The sequence below is a fragment of the Lipotes vexillifer genome, unplaced genomic scaffold, assembly GCF_000442215.2.
Source record: "Lipotes vexillifer unplaced genomic scaffold, Lipotes_vexillifer_v1.1 scaffold842, whole genome shotgun sequence".
In the NCBI taxonomy this organism is placed as follows: Eukaryota; Metazoa; Chordata; class Mammalia; order Artiodactyla; family Lipotidae; genus Lipotes; species Lipotes vexillifer.
The window spans coordinates 2,423,059-2,436,530 of record NW_006794988.1 but is presented as its reverse complement, the minus strand read 5'-3'; positions in this window follow the sequence as shown (position 1 = coordinate 2,436,530).

Sequence of the window (13,472 nt, the reverse complement as noted above, 5' to 3'; positions counted from 1 at the left end):
TCAGCGGCCATGGCTCACGGGCCCAGCCGCTCCGCGGCATGTGGGATCTTCCGGGACCGGGGCGCGAACCCATGCCCCCTGCATCGGCAGGCGGACTCTCAACCACTGCGCCACCAGGGAAGCCCTGAATGTTAATTTTTTATTAAGCACCAATTTTTTGTGACGTCTCTTCCACAGCACTTACTCATGACTGTATTCTCTTCTCCTCCCTCTTCTCCCCTCTCCTTCGTATATATATATACAAACACACACTCCCCATTTAATCTCCGCTCTTCACAGATTCTGTATTTGCAAATGTGCCTATTGGCCCAAATGTATTTGTAATCCCCAAATCAATAACTGCAGGGCATTTGCAGTCATTCACGGTTGAAAAGATTGTCATCACATGCACATTCCAGCTGAAGTTAAACAGGGCTGCATTATTTCCTTCTTATTTCAGTTCTCAAACTGTGAACAGGTGTCCTATCCACAGATTATCTAGTGCAAAGTTTTTGGCATTTTTGTGCTTGTTGCTGTTTAAAATGGCCCCCTATCATAGTGCTGAAGTACTGTCTACCGTTTCTTAGCTAAAGAAGGCTGTGATGCTTTATGGAGAAAGTACTAGAAAGTAAGTGTGTTTAATAAACTTCATGCAGTCATGAGTTGTGTTGTTGGCTGTGACTTAAGTGTTAATGACTCAACAATAAGATGTCGTTAAGCAGAAACACACGTAAAAAATGGTATGTATTGATTGGTTGATGAAAATGTGACCAGAGTTTTGCAGGAACTTAATCATATGTTTCTCCTAGAAGCAGTGTGGTATATGTGTGGGCATAGTAATTATCTGTATTCCATCATTTTTTTCCCACATTTTCTCACTTTTATGGCTTTCTAATTTTTTATAGTTTATTCGTTTATGAATAGAAAAATTCTTTTCTGAATGTTTTCATTTGCTTTATATATAGAAAGCTTCTTTCTTTCCCATGAACCACTACATATGTGCCCATATTTTCTTATAGTTGAACGATTTATTACATTCAACTCTTTAATACATCTGGATTTTATTTTTTCATGTAAGGTGCATAACACTGTTGTTCAAGAAATCTGCTCTGTAATTAGAATGTTTCCTTTTGTTACACATGCCAAAGGCAAATGGAACTAATACCCGTGGGTCCTGTCGCATATATTACTCCTTTTGAAGGTATGTCTCTGCTAATTAAATAAATACACCATGATTAGTAAAATGTGGCTTCCCAGCTCTCTCTTTCATGAAGAGTGTAGGTCGGAAGTTAACATCATCTTTAAAGCAACCAGGTAAAATATTTTAGTTTTAGTTTATCATTTGTATGGAGATATTGTTTATTTTATTTGTTACTTTATGGTATGGCAAATTCTGAGGGCATCCTTTGAATTTTAATGAGACTAAGTCCTCAAGAGCTGACTGTGGGCTTTTACCTGGGTGGTCCTTGGAATGTGACACCAGTGTACTGCCCCAGACATCAAAGTATCCCTGGCAAGCAAGGCAGGAATTGACATTGGCCACATTTCTTGAGTCTGGCTACAAAACATGGTCAAGAATCATTCTAACTCATCTGCTTAGTGCATGGATCACCCCATCAAAATTCTGAGTTTACAATGAACAACCTAATCCACTTAAGTCTTCTATCTCCCTTCCCCATAGAGTTCTTCCTTTTGAACGATAAAGACAAGACAAAAAAGTACTTGAGAGAAGTCTTTGAGACATGCTGCCTAAGCTCAAAAAACCAAAGGAACGCCATAGTCTTCTTTTGAATGTGTATGTCAATTTGCACTTGGCACTTATTATAAACTGCTCTGTGTGCCAAGAAACAGGTCTTAGGAGAACTGCATGAGTGTTAGTATAGATGCTTTGCAGGACATGAAAGTCCTCCTGTGTGCACAATATTGTCAGACGTTATTCCACACATTAAAGCAGTGCTTTAGTACATTTTAGGGATGTGTCTATAATGAAAGGATTCCCCTTCTAATGTCCTTAATCCTTTTGATCTTTACATGAACAAGGGACCAAAACAAAAAACAAAAAACAACAACAACAACACTTTATCTCTAAATTTTAAACTACACAGGATGACAAATTCTAAATAGAAACTAAAGACTCTATGGATACACGCAATACAATTCTATTATTTGTCAGAGAGAAATGTCACCAGGTGATTAAAATAGAGTATCAATAACAGATAATTAACTAGATAACAAAGTGTCAGTAAGAAACTATCTGCTATCTTTGGAGACTCTCAAGCTGACTACCATAACTTGGATAATAGATGTATTTGAATCTTGTTTTGTTTCTGCATTTCTTCAGACTGGGCTTACCTCCAATAACTTTCTTTCTGGCCTGCATCATGATTTAAACTCTTTTTCACTCAGACTCTCAGACTATTATTACTAAACACCGCATTCCTCATGTCGTTCCACTACACTCAAAAAATCTATGACAGACACCCACTACTTGGAGCATTAATTCTAAAATCTTCTGACTGTATGTCACTAGGCATCATAACACAGACCCACTTTGCCTGGTCATTCTAATTTTCCATAACTTCAAAACTATATCCTCTTGTTTAATCCCCTATTCCATCTACCTGCTATACTCATGTATTTGTTCTCATCCTTGGTAATCTGATTCACCATCTTTAGTCAGTGTACCATAGTAATTTCTTTGCACCTATTAACCATCTAAACACTAATAAATTTACAATTTAATAGTTGCATGCTTTGTTATTGTTATGGAAATTAGGCATGTTTCTCTAAATAAATTGCAAGTGCCCCAGATGTATAAATCACATACTATAATTTCTAAAACACATTGTATAAGACAACTTGCATTTAGGAAAGTGGAGAAAAGGGTACATGATAATTAATTATGATGGCTAAAATTGACAAAGAAATTTTACTTTTTTTTTTTTTTTTGCGGTACGCAGGCCTCTCACTGTTGTGGCCTCTCCCATTGGGGAGCACAGGCTCCGGACCCGCAGGCTCAGTGGCCATGGCTCACTGGCCCAGCTGCTCCGCGGCATGTGGGATCTTCCCGGACCGGGGCACAAACCCGTGTCCCCTGCATCGGCAGGCGGACTCTCAACCATTGCGCCACCAGGGGAGCCCCAAATTTTACTTTTATCATAAGGAAATCATCAGTAACAAAAATTTCTTTGTGGAAATCAATTTTGATATTTTAAAATTTGAGTTTACTGCATACTCATCAAAGGAAATTTGTCCAGCATTAGGACAAGGTATAAAGAGTTTATTTAGAAAGATTATGTGAGTGGAATGAACTAGAGGAGGTTTCATTTTTTCCCCAACCCATTGTGCTGCTGTTTTTCACTAATAAAAATTCACGGATATTTAGTAAATAAATGAAATTAATGAGATTACTTCAGTACAAAAGAATATAATGTAAAATGTATGTCTTTGTCTGGTTGTAGCAACAATTGCAGGAGTAAGATGTGGGCTGAGAGGATTGATCAGGGCAGAAGACATGTCCAGAGGAGACTATTCTTTATATCACTTGACTTCTTTTTTGCCCCCCGCCCTCATTAAGTCCAATTCCTCAAGATGATGACTGGCCACATTCACCACAAAGTGATTAATTCAGGAGGATTAATGGAAGAAGTTCCTACCCCAGCTATACCTGGCTTGAAGCCATGGTTGATCTTCATCCTCTCACTCTTCCATCAGCCAGCACTTACCCACTGGGATCACCCCATACTTTCATTGTCAAGTATTACAAGTTCTTAGTTGTTTGCTCTTGTCAGGTTGTGGTTATTGCAGTTGCTTGTTTAGTTATGACTGGGTGTTGAAGCAGCAATAGATAGAGTGAATTTCATGAATTCCAGATGAACTCCTTTAAGCACCCAGTGTGTACAGCAACTCTAGATTCTTGTGGTAACAGAATCATTAATCTTTTCTGTTTTCATGTCACTGTACTGACATGAGGAAACCAAACTGACCAGACAGTGATCTTACCTACAAGTTCAGTGGAACACTTCCTGTGTTACTCCTTGGAGATCTTTCCTCTATGGGAACCAGGATCTCAAATTCAGCTGATTCTTGGGTCATGGGATTCAACAATACAAATTCTGAAAATGAAACAATCAGAGTGCTGTTACGAATGCCCAATCTTACTTCAAACTCTTGGGTTTTGGACCTGTGTATTGTAGGTACTTTGAACATAGTATGATCATATATTAGACATTGGTTCAATGCATATCCTGTACCCCAAAAGATAGTGCCCAGTGTTTTTGCTGGAGCCAGATTATACTGGATTATGGAGGGCAGTCTACACATCTCAACTCCCAAATCTTATCCCAACCGATGATTTTCAGTGACATAACATTGGTGGCTTGAAATCAGCCATGGTGGAGTATTAGTACCATGAAAATTGATAAATGTGCAAATTAAGACATTTATTTATTTATTTTTTGAATACCAGTTGTTAAACTTTTACCAGCATACTATAGGCACTGCCCTTATTATGCAGGGAGTTGTTCTAGAGTTGGTCTCTTATCTGATCTTCATTCCGTCATTCTACTAGGCTTCCAGCTTCTGGATGATATGGTATGTAATAGGAGAAGTGGATCCTATGGTAAAAAACATCTTGCCATGTTTCTTTTGCTATAAAAGAATCACATCATCTTGGAAAATGATGTGTGGAATCCAAGTCTAGAAAATCAGGAATTTTATAAGCTGTCAGACAGTGGTACTGGCATATATCCAGATAGATATCAATTCTGGTAAGGACCTATTACTGTCTTCTTTTGGATAGAAAGTATCCAATGTAACCAACCTTCCATTAAGGGGCTAGTTGAACTCTTTGTGCAATGCTACCTTATCAAGTGCACAAACAGCTTTGACTTCTGCTGCTGGCAGTCTGGGAATTCAGCATTGGTAGTAATTTGGCAGCCTTCATGAGGCAGAATCCATACTTTGGGCTGATGCATATCTTTCCTACCCATGATAGCTGTTTCGTTTCTGGCCCCAATAGCTAGACTTTGTGATACCAAGGACAGAGGCTAATTAACCTCCTGGAATCATCCTGTCTAGCTGGATTTTGAATATACTTCTACTGTGGACATGCTTTGAACGTTATTAATATGAGACCCAGAGATCTGCACACACTGTATTGACTCCCACATCCCAATTCACATGCCTGTTCCAAACACTTCCTTGCCTTTGATCTGTCAATCTTATTCCTTCCAGAGTCCTAAAAAGCCAAGCATTTTTTCCACTGTCTAGGATTCTGTATATAGCCATACCTCAAGCTACATCTTTCCCTAAAGTACATACCAATAAGTACATTACTTGGAGCTCAGCCAAAAAAAAAAAAAAAAAGATTCCCCTCTTGTCCCCTAAGGACAAAAGATTGTCCTTAGGACAAAGTCTTAGAAATGAAGAGTGATGGAATATTCAAACCTTAGAAAGGAAGCTAGCTACTGTGGTGGGAGCTAAGCAAGGAGAAAGAGGAAAAGGAGTGGAAAACACAGAGAGGCGGCATGTTCTCAGATTACAAACAGCCTAAAATATTACAGGCATTTTTTTCAAATTTTAAATATTACATATGATAGTTCAGTGATTTTTTTTAAATGATACCATTTTTATCCCGTCTGTTATTCCACATGTGTTAGGATTTCTCCCCTTTGTTTCTTCCCTCTCTCCATCTCTCCATCTCTCTCTTTATCCCTTTCTTTCTTCCTTTCTTTATCTTTCCTTTCTTTCTTTTCTTTCTTTCTTTCTTTTCTTTCTTTCTTTCTTTCTTTCTCCCTCCATCTCTCTCTCTCTCTCTTTCTTTCTTTTTTTCTTTCTTCTCTTCCATTTTCTCTTTTTAAAAAATGTCTTTGTTAAACTTGATATTGAAACATAGTATAAATACCAAATACTTCCTGAGCAGGCCACTGTATTGGCTGCTGTGACTTATAAGAAATATTGATTCACATTGCTGGAATGAACTAGATTAATCTAAGTATCACAAGCATCTTGAAGCCAGGAGGGCCTGTAGAGATATCTTAGCCATCACCCTCACCACCTTCTCATCCAATGCAAAAATCTCGAATGTCTGCATGAAATCTAGCAGTGGAAATTCTACTACTTTATTGAAACACGATTTTCATTGTTTTATTGAAATACTATTGCAACTGCATTTGGGGATAACTTTGGTTGTTTTAAACTTCTTGTTCTGACTTGAAATCCATACCCTTGAAATTTTGATTTACTGGAACTATACAGGTTCTCTGCTTGTGGTGGGGGAGTTGGGGGAGGCTTGCTCCCAAATCAAGTAGTTGTTCAAATATTTCCTTATCTTTCTCATTCAATATGAATTAAGAAACACATTACCACTTATATCATCCTGTGTGAACTTCTTTTGCAGTCCCCATGGAGGTTGGTGAAAAACATGTAAACAAATTTGAAAAATCTCTAAGAGTACCATACCACCTACCCCATCCACCCAAGAAGAAGCCACGGCTCTGAATCTTAATGTCCCATGAATTACATTCTATGTTCAGATGAATAGTTCCCTGCCAAAGGATGGAGTCAAAATGACATGTAGCAAAGCTTTTCCAATCATTCTAGATAACTTGATTCCTCAATAGAAGTAACTATCATGGTATCTTAGAGCAGGGGAGAACTTTAGTGATCACTTAAGGTACGTTTAGGAATTATTGTCATGAGCATAGTATTGAAGCATATCAGTGGTCCAATGGACCCAAACAATTAGCTCCATCTGATCACATATTTACAGTAAGTCTATTAGCATGTTAAGCTTGTATTTCTCTCTTTATAAAATAGTAAATTTATATGTTCCTTAATTTTCTTCTAATTATTCACTTGTATCTACTAAATTCTGGGTTTTCAGACTTAGCTGTTAAAGAAGAAGATGAGAGAGACCAACACTTATTTTCATGTTTCCAGAGACTTAATAAGTCATTCAAAATATATCTATAAACTGTGTGCCCGGCACAGTGTTATGCAGTGTAGGTAGGTGCTGAACAAGACCCAAAGGTCCCTTGTTAAGAGATGTTTATTGGGCAGTAGGTTATATACATTTACAGTTTTGCTCAGAGGACAGAGCTGGAGTTAAAAATGTGAATCTTTGAAGCAAGTGCTTCTTACTTTCCAAAATGGTTTCCAAACTGTATACTAGAGAACTCTAGCTCCCTGAGACCTTAAAGCACTGAGAAATCTTCCAGAAAAGAAGTCAGTTATCCATGTTAGCACATTTGACAAATTATTTACTATGAATCCTCTTCTCAAAGAAGGCCTGACAAGATCTCACAGAATTTATTTTCTAGAAAACAGAATTTGAAGACCCTGATTTATATCATATATTCTTATTCAAATACTTTCCCAGGAATATTTATAATACCTATATATTCATGAATGGTCGTATATTTTACCTTTAAACCATGAAATACAGAGCAAACAGGACCATCGTAAAAGTTTGACATGCTAGCATTTTGCAAAGATGATTCTCACCATCTACCAAATTCTAAGTTTTCTGAAGGGGTTGACATTTTATCTACAGAGATGCATTCTAAGCATATTCTTCCTTAAGACTTTTCTAGCAAGAACTAGAAGAATAATACATGTAGGCAGTACATTTTCTGCCTCTGAATTCTCCAAATATTTCCCTAGAAATAGTCAAAGGAAAAATAAAATAAAAAATCAATGAGGCCTATGCAGATGCAAAAGGCACATAGATCTGTGGGTTCCTTTGCAGAATGCCTCTTTATTTTTCCTGCTTTCCTTGACCCCTTCAAACACAACATGCACCGATCTTTGAGCTGTCAAGACAAATCCCTGTGGCCATCACTTTGTTTGTAAAACTTGGAGGTTTTAAGAAAACACTGTCAAGCGATTATGAAAAAAATGCATCAAGCTGTGCTGACCCTGCCAGCCTTGTGAGCACAATGGTTGGACAAGAAAAGAAGTGGAGGTAGGAGCTGCCAAGCGAGGCCTGCTGTGAGCACGAGGGCTTTTCTGGATCACTAACAACCGGAACCATGCTAGGACTTGTGGGCTTTTTATGGCCAGAGTTGTTTCTCTGGCTTTTGTAAAAATGTGTTTTACAGGTGAATCAAAGCTTATAACATGGGAAAGAAGGTATGAGCAGGAGCTACCTTGGAATACTTCAGCAGTATTCAAATAAAAATAAAAGAAACAAGTGAGAAAAGAATGCCTTTTACTTTCTGGCCAAAGGTGGAAAAAAAAAAATTAATGTTATTGGCCAAATGTACCTGCTGGTAATAATTAGGTCAGGCTGCTGAGAAAATGAAACACTGCATTTTTAAAATTTATATTTCTTAATTTTTCAAGGAATTGGGCATGAAGCATGTACCTCCAACCAGCATGCAGCTGCCACGTGCCTGGATTTTGCCCAGGAATGTTGCACCTCTGGGCGCACGGGGATGCTGGGTTTTATAGGGACTTTTGGGCACTGGTTCCTCCCTCCCACTGGTTCTAGGTAAGTGCTTATTGGCATCAAACTGATTTGGCCACCTGCGGCAAAGGAGGCTGGACCAAGAGAATGAGGGAGCTTAGAAACAGAGGTGAATTGTTCGGTTACCCCAAATACCAACCTGAAATGAAAAGTAGAGGGCAAAGAATTAAATCATATCTGTATCAAGGTAGTAATCAGCACCAAGCCCAGTGGAGAAACGGGCAAATGTGGAGATTTCTCATTTCTCTAAAGGAACATCTACCTGAAGATAGTAGGGGAAATAGAGAGATCTTAAAGAAAAAAACAGGGCTTTCCTGGTGGCGCAGTGGTTGAGAGTCTGCCTGCCGATGCAGGGGACACGGGTACGTGCCCTGGTCCGGGAAGATCCCACATGCCGCGGAGCGGCTGGGCCCGTGAGCCATGGCCGCTGAGCCTGCGCGTCCGGAGCCTGTGCTCCGCAACGGGAGAGGCCACAACAGTGAGAGGCCCGCGTACCGCCAAAAAAAAAAAAAAAAAAAAAGGTCCACTCCAAAGCCCATTCCTTGCCTATGTCACCAGTCATCTCTTTCTTTGCCTCTGATCTGTCAATCTTATTCCATCTTTCCAAGTACATCAAATAATCATAATTTCTTGTATACATTTGCAAAATCCCTTTAAGCAACACTTAGACTAGTCTTTTATTGAATAACTGCAGATTGCAGCCTAGCCAAGTTGACACACCAAGAGAGCCATCACGACTTCTTAAATAAACTATGTTTCATTCATTTCCAGTCTTTAGGTCAGCTTTGGGAGAACCCAAACTAACACAAAACCGTTGTTGATCCCGTGACAATTTGCTATTGTTCTATTCTTCTCCACTGCACTTATCCTCATAACCTAAATTTTGGTCATGCACAAATATTTACCACTTATCAAACAAAATTTCTATGAACTATTTCCCAGTTGTCTTTTCCATTATTTTGAATTGCAATTCAAGCCCTGCTGCAGTAGCCACTTTCCAAAATTCTACCCCTCATCTTGCAGATGATAACAGTGTATGCAAATACCCCTGCATTCTCCAGCATCTGGGCATGCTATAAGATTGTACCTCTTACTCTCCCACCTCCTTCCCCTCACACACTTCATATTTTTCATGGTCTCATGAGTGGATTTAACCAGAGAAACTTGAGCAGAAGTGATACAGGCCCTTCTGGATGGAAGTTGGGTGATTTTTCATGTTTCTTAGCTTCTTTGTTTGTGTTTTGGTGGTGATGGAAGCACTGAAGCAAGACTCCTTCTGTGTTACCAAGTGTACAGCCTTTCCCCCCACCGACAGCTGAACCACACTGAATATGTGTCATGAATGAGAAACAAACATCTGTGAGTGTGTGTTCACCACTGAGATTTTGGAATAACTTGGTATCAGCCTACCCTATCATAACTTGTGTACCTTCTGATTCTGTGATTCATTCAGTGCAAACTAATCTCTTCTTGTCTTTGTTCGGTATCACTGCATTTGTATTATGAGTAAATCATTTATTGTAGGACACTTTAAAAAACTGGTTCTATACACATATCTATAAAATTATTATTTATAGAAATTAAGGAAATGTTCAATTCCGCTTTTCATTGTAACTCCAATATCAAATAATGACTTGAAAATAATGGTTAATAAATTATGGTTAACTTAATGAACTAGGACAGTCCAAAATTTCTAAAACATCTTTGGAATTTCTATCTGGCCCTTGATAGAAGCAAAATTTTTCTCTTATATTGATTTTTTTACTGGCATAAAATGCTTAGTGTATCAGAGTTGGCTCAACACTTGGCCATTTTAATTAAATTATTTCATGATTAAACTAATAGGAAATTATGACATCTAATCATAACCTATTGTTAGCTCAGTGGATTACCTGCAAAGAAATGAAAAGAAAAAAAGAACTCCAGAAATTTAAAAAATGTAACTTTTCATAGTATAAACTATACCTTGCCCTTTGCCGTCCTGAGTAACACAAATGCATAATGATCTCTCTTGATCCAGAGAAGCAGCCTGACATATTTATTATATTTGCCTTTATTTGGCATTCAATTTGTTCAGGCCAAAAATGACTCTATTTAATATTTTACTTAAGCATACCCAATTAAACTTCATACTGACCCTTCTCAAACAAGGGCATCTCAACTGATTCCAAACCTGAGAGCATTATATGAGGTGACTTTTCTCCTGTTTCTTTATGGTTCGCACAGAGAAAGAAATCTCAAGGATAAATCTTTAAGATGTGTTCAATGACAGTCCTCATGGGGTTACAATAAGAAAGTATTGTTGCTTAAAATTAATAAAAAGATAATCTACCAATGTACAGTTATTAAATTTATCAATATATAGTTATTGACCAACTATTTATAAAGGACATTTATTAAATTGTATATATTTCCTGTTCACTACATGTTATGTGCTGAATCATGTCCCTCTCAAAAAAGATATGTTGAAATCTTAACACCACATACCTCCAAATGTGACCTTATTTTAAAATAGAGCCTTTACAGGTATAGTTAATTAACATGAGGTCATACTTGAGGAAGGTGGGCTGCTAATCCAATGTGACTGGTGTCCTTCTAAGAAAACAACCATCTGAAGACAGAGACACAACCGTATGAAAGACAGAGGCACGCAGGAAGAATACCACGTGATGATGAAAGCAGAGATTGGAGTTATGCAGCAGCAAGCCAAGGGATACCAAAAACTGCCAGCAAACCACCAGAAGCCAAGAAGAGGCGAAGAGGGCTTCCCTGGTGGCGCAGTGGTTGAGCGTCCGCCTGCCGATGCAGGGACGTGGGTTCGTGCCCCGGTCCGGGAGGATCCCACATGCCGCGGAACGGCTGGCCCCGTGAGCTGTGGCCGCTGGGCCTGCGTGTCCGGAGCCTGTGCTCCGCAACGGGGGAGGCCGCAACAGTGAGAGGCCTGCGTACCGAAAAAAAAAAAAAAAGAGGGAAAGAAAAATCCCTACAGGTTTCAGGTGGAGCATGACCCTTCCAACACTGTGGTTTCAGACTTATAGCCTCCAAAACTGAGACAATAACTTTCTATTGTGTTAAGCCACCCAGTTTGTGGTACTTTGTTATGGCAGTTCTAAGAATCTAAGATACTCCCTAACCATTTAAAGTACCTGTGCCAGGATAGCATGAATAAGTACCCAGGCAAGAGAGGAAAGCAAGATGAAGATGTGACGGCTGCCTAATGCATGGCAGCTTGAAATGCATTAGGCAGGGATGGAGGTGGTGTTGCTTCTGCCTGGCAAGGTATTAGAAAGGTTAGAACTCAGAGTCACTCTGTGAGAAAAGGAAACCATGGATAAAGGGCCATGTGAAAACGAGGCTGGAGCCCTTAATCCTGAGGGATTCACCTGCCTCTAAATAGCTCTGTGCAACCCGTCTATGTGTTTTTCTCCTCCAAGTGCAGGATTACCACACAATACTTACAGCTATTCCTCAAAGAGAAGGCAGCATTCATTAAGCAAAGTAAATATTCAAGTGAGGACTTGGAAGCACAGGTCTTTAGTATTTTTACAAAAGATGGATTCCTCTTTTATTTTTTTTTTTTTTTGGTATTTCAAGGAAATTGCAAACACATACGTTCTAAATATTGTCTAAATTAAAAACCTGATCTCTAATTTCACATTTGGTTTCAGCCAGTCCTAATCAGCTCAATACATTAATTTCCAGAAAACATTTCCGAAAATGATCTTAATTGGAACAAGAAGAACCTTAAGAATAATAAGAAACTGGAAAAAAAGGTCAGATTTGGATAAAATACAAATTAAAAAATAAGACCAGATGAGCTATGTATAGTTTCCTTTAAACAAATGTATTATTAAAGGAAATTGCTTAATATGCAAACTCAGTAAATCAAGTTCCATAATCATTTTTTTCCTCTTCAAATAACTCTTTTCTGAATCAATGTGAACCAACACTTGAACTGTTTCCTCAGAGTATGTTTGATTTGTAAATACAGGGCAAAGGAATAAAAACAACAAAAACATCCTATTAAAAAGCAGACTAATTGGCAAGATGCCCTTTTAGCTTTTTCAACAGATTTAAAAATCTCAGCCAAGCATCTGAATCTATGGTAGTTTGATCTTTCATCACTGCCATCGGGTGACCTTCATCTGTATGACCAACATTCAGCTCTCCGCAGGCTTCCAAAGTGTAAATCAGCCCTTGAACTTGGTCATGAAAGGACATTTGACACCAAGTGTTACAGAGAGACTAAAAATATGTCTCTCTTATCGAATTGTTTACTCTGAATTGATATTTAATTCTTCTTCTACCAATCACTCACAGGTTAATTTCAACTTTTTTTTTCTAGCCTCTTTCTCCCCACGCTTGAATGACAGGTATATTAGCTAAGTTTGTCAGGCTAGTTGCCTGTCCCCCAGAGCAAACCCAGGAAGGGCTGACCTCATGTTCACAGCATGCACGGCCAGCCCAGCCTTCCCTATCAGTCAGCGCCTGTGAAGACAAGGCGGGGTCTTAGCTGACTTCCTGAGTGAGCTTGATGATAAAGTTTATCCCATCAGGAAGGAAAGCACTGGTCAGAGTCCAGTTGTGCGGCTTAGGTTGAGAGTGAACTTTTCGACATTTCAAATCTGCCATATCAAATTAAGCAGAATAAAGCCTGCTGTTTGCTGGATTATTTATAACATCACAGGAAACTTGGAATGACTTATTAAAGAATGGAAATATTTCTCTTTCTTTAGAAGGAAGCTTGCTTCTGCCAAGATATACAGCAACTGACTGGGTATGGGAACTGTGCAAGAGAGTTCTCACTTCCAAGGTTATTAAAACATACCTAGGCTTATTTGGAAACCCAAACTAGCATGAGGATGAACAATCTGAGGCCCACTGAGCTGTGTGAGCAGCCCCTGTTACATGCACATAAAAAACAAAAGGAACAGGAGCATTTGATTTTGCTGAGCATGTTGCTGACCATAAGCTTTGGCCAAAGGTGTTTATCACCCTAATAAGCCCCAAAGAATGCTGCCGG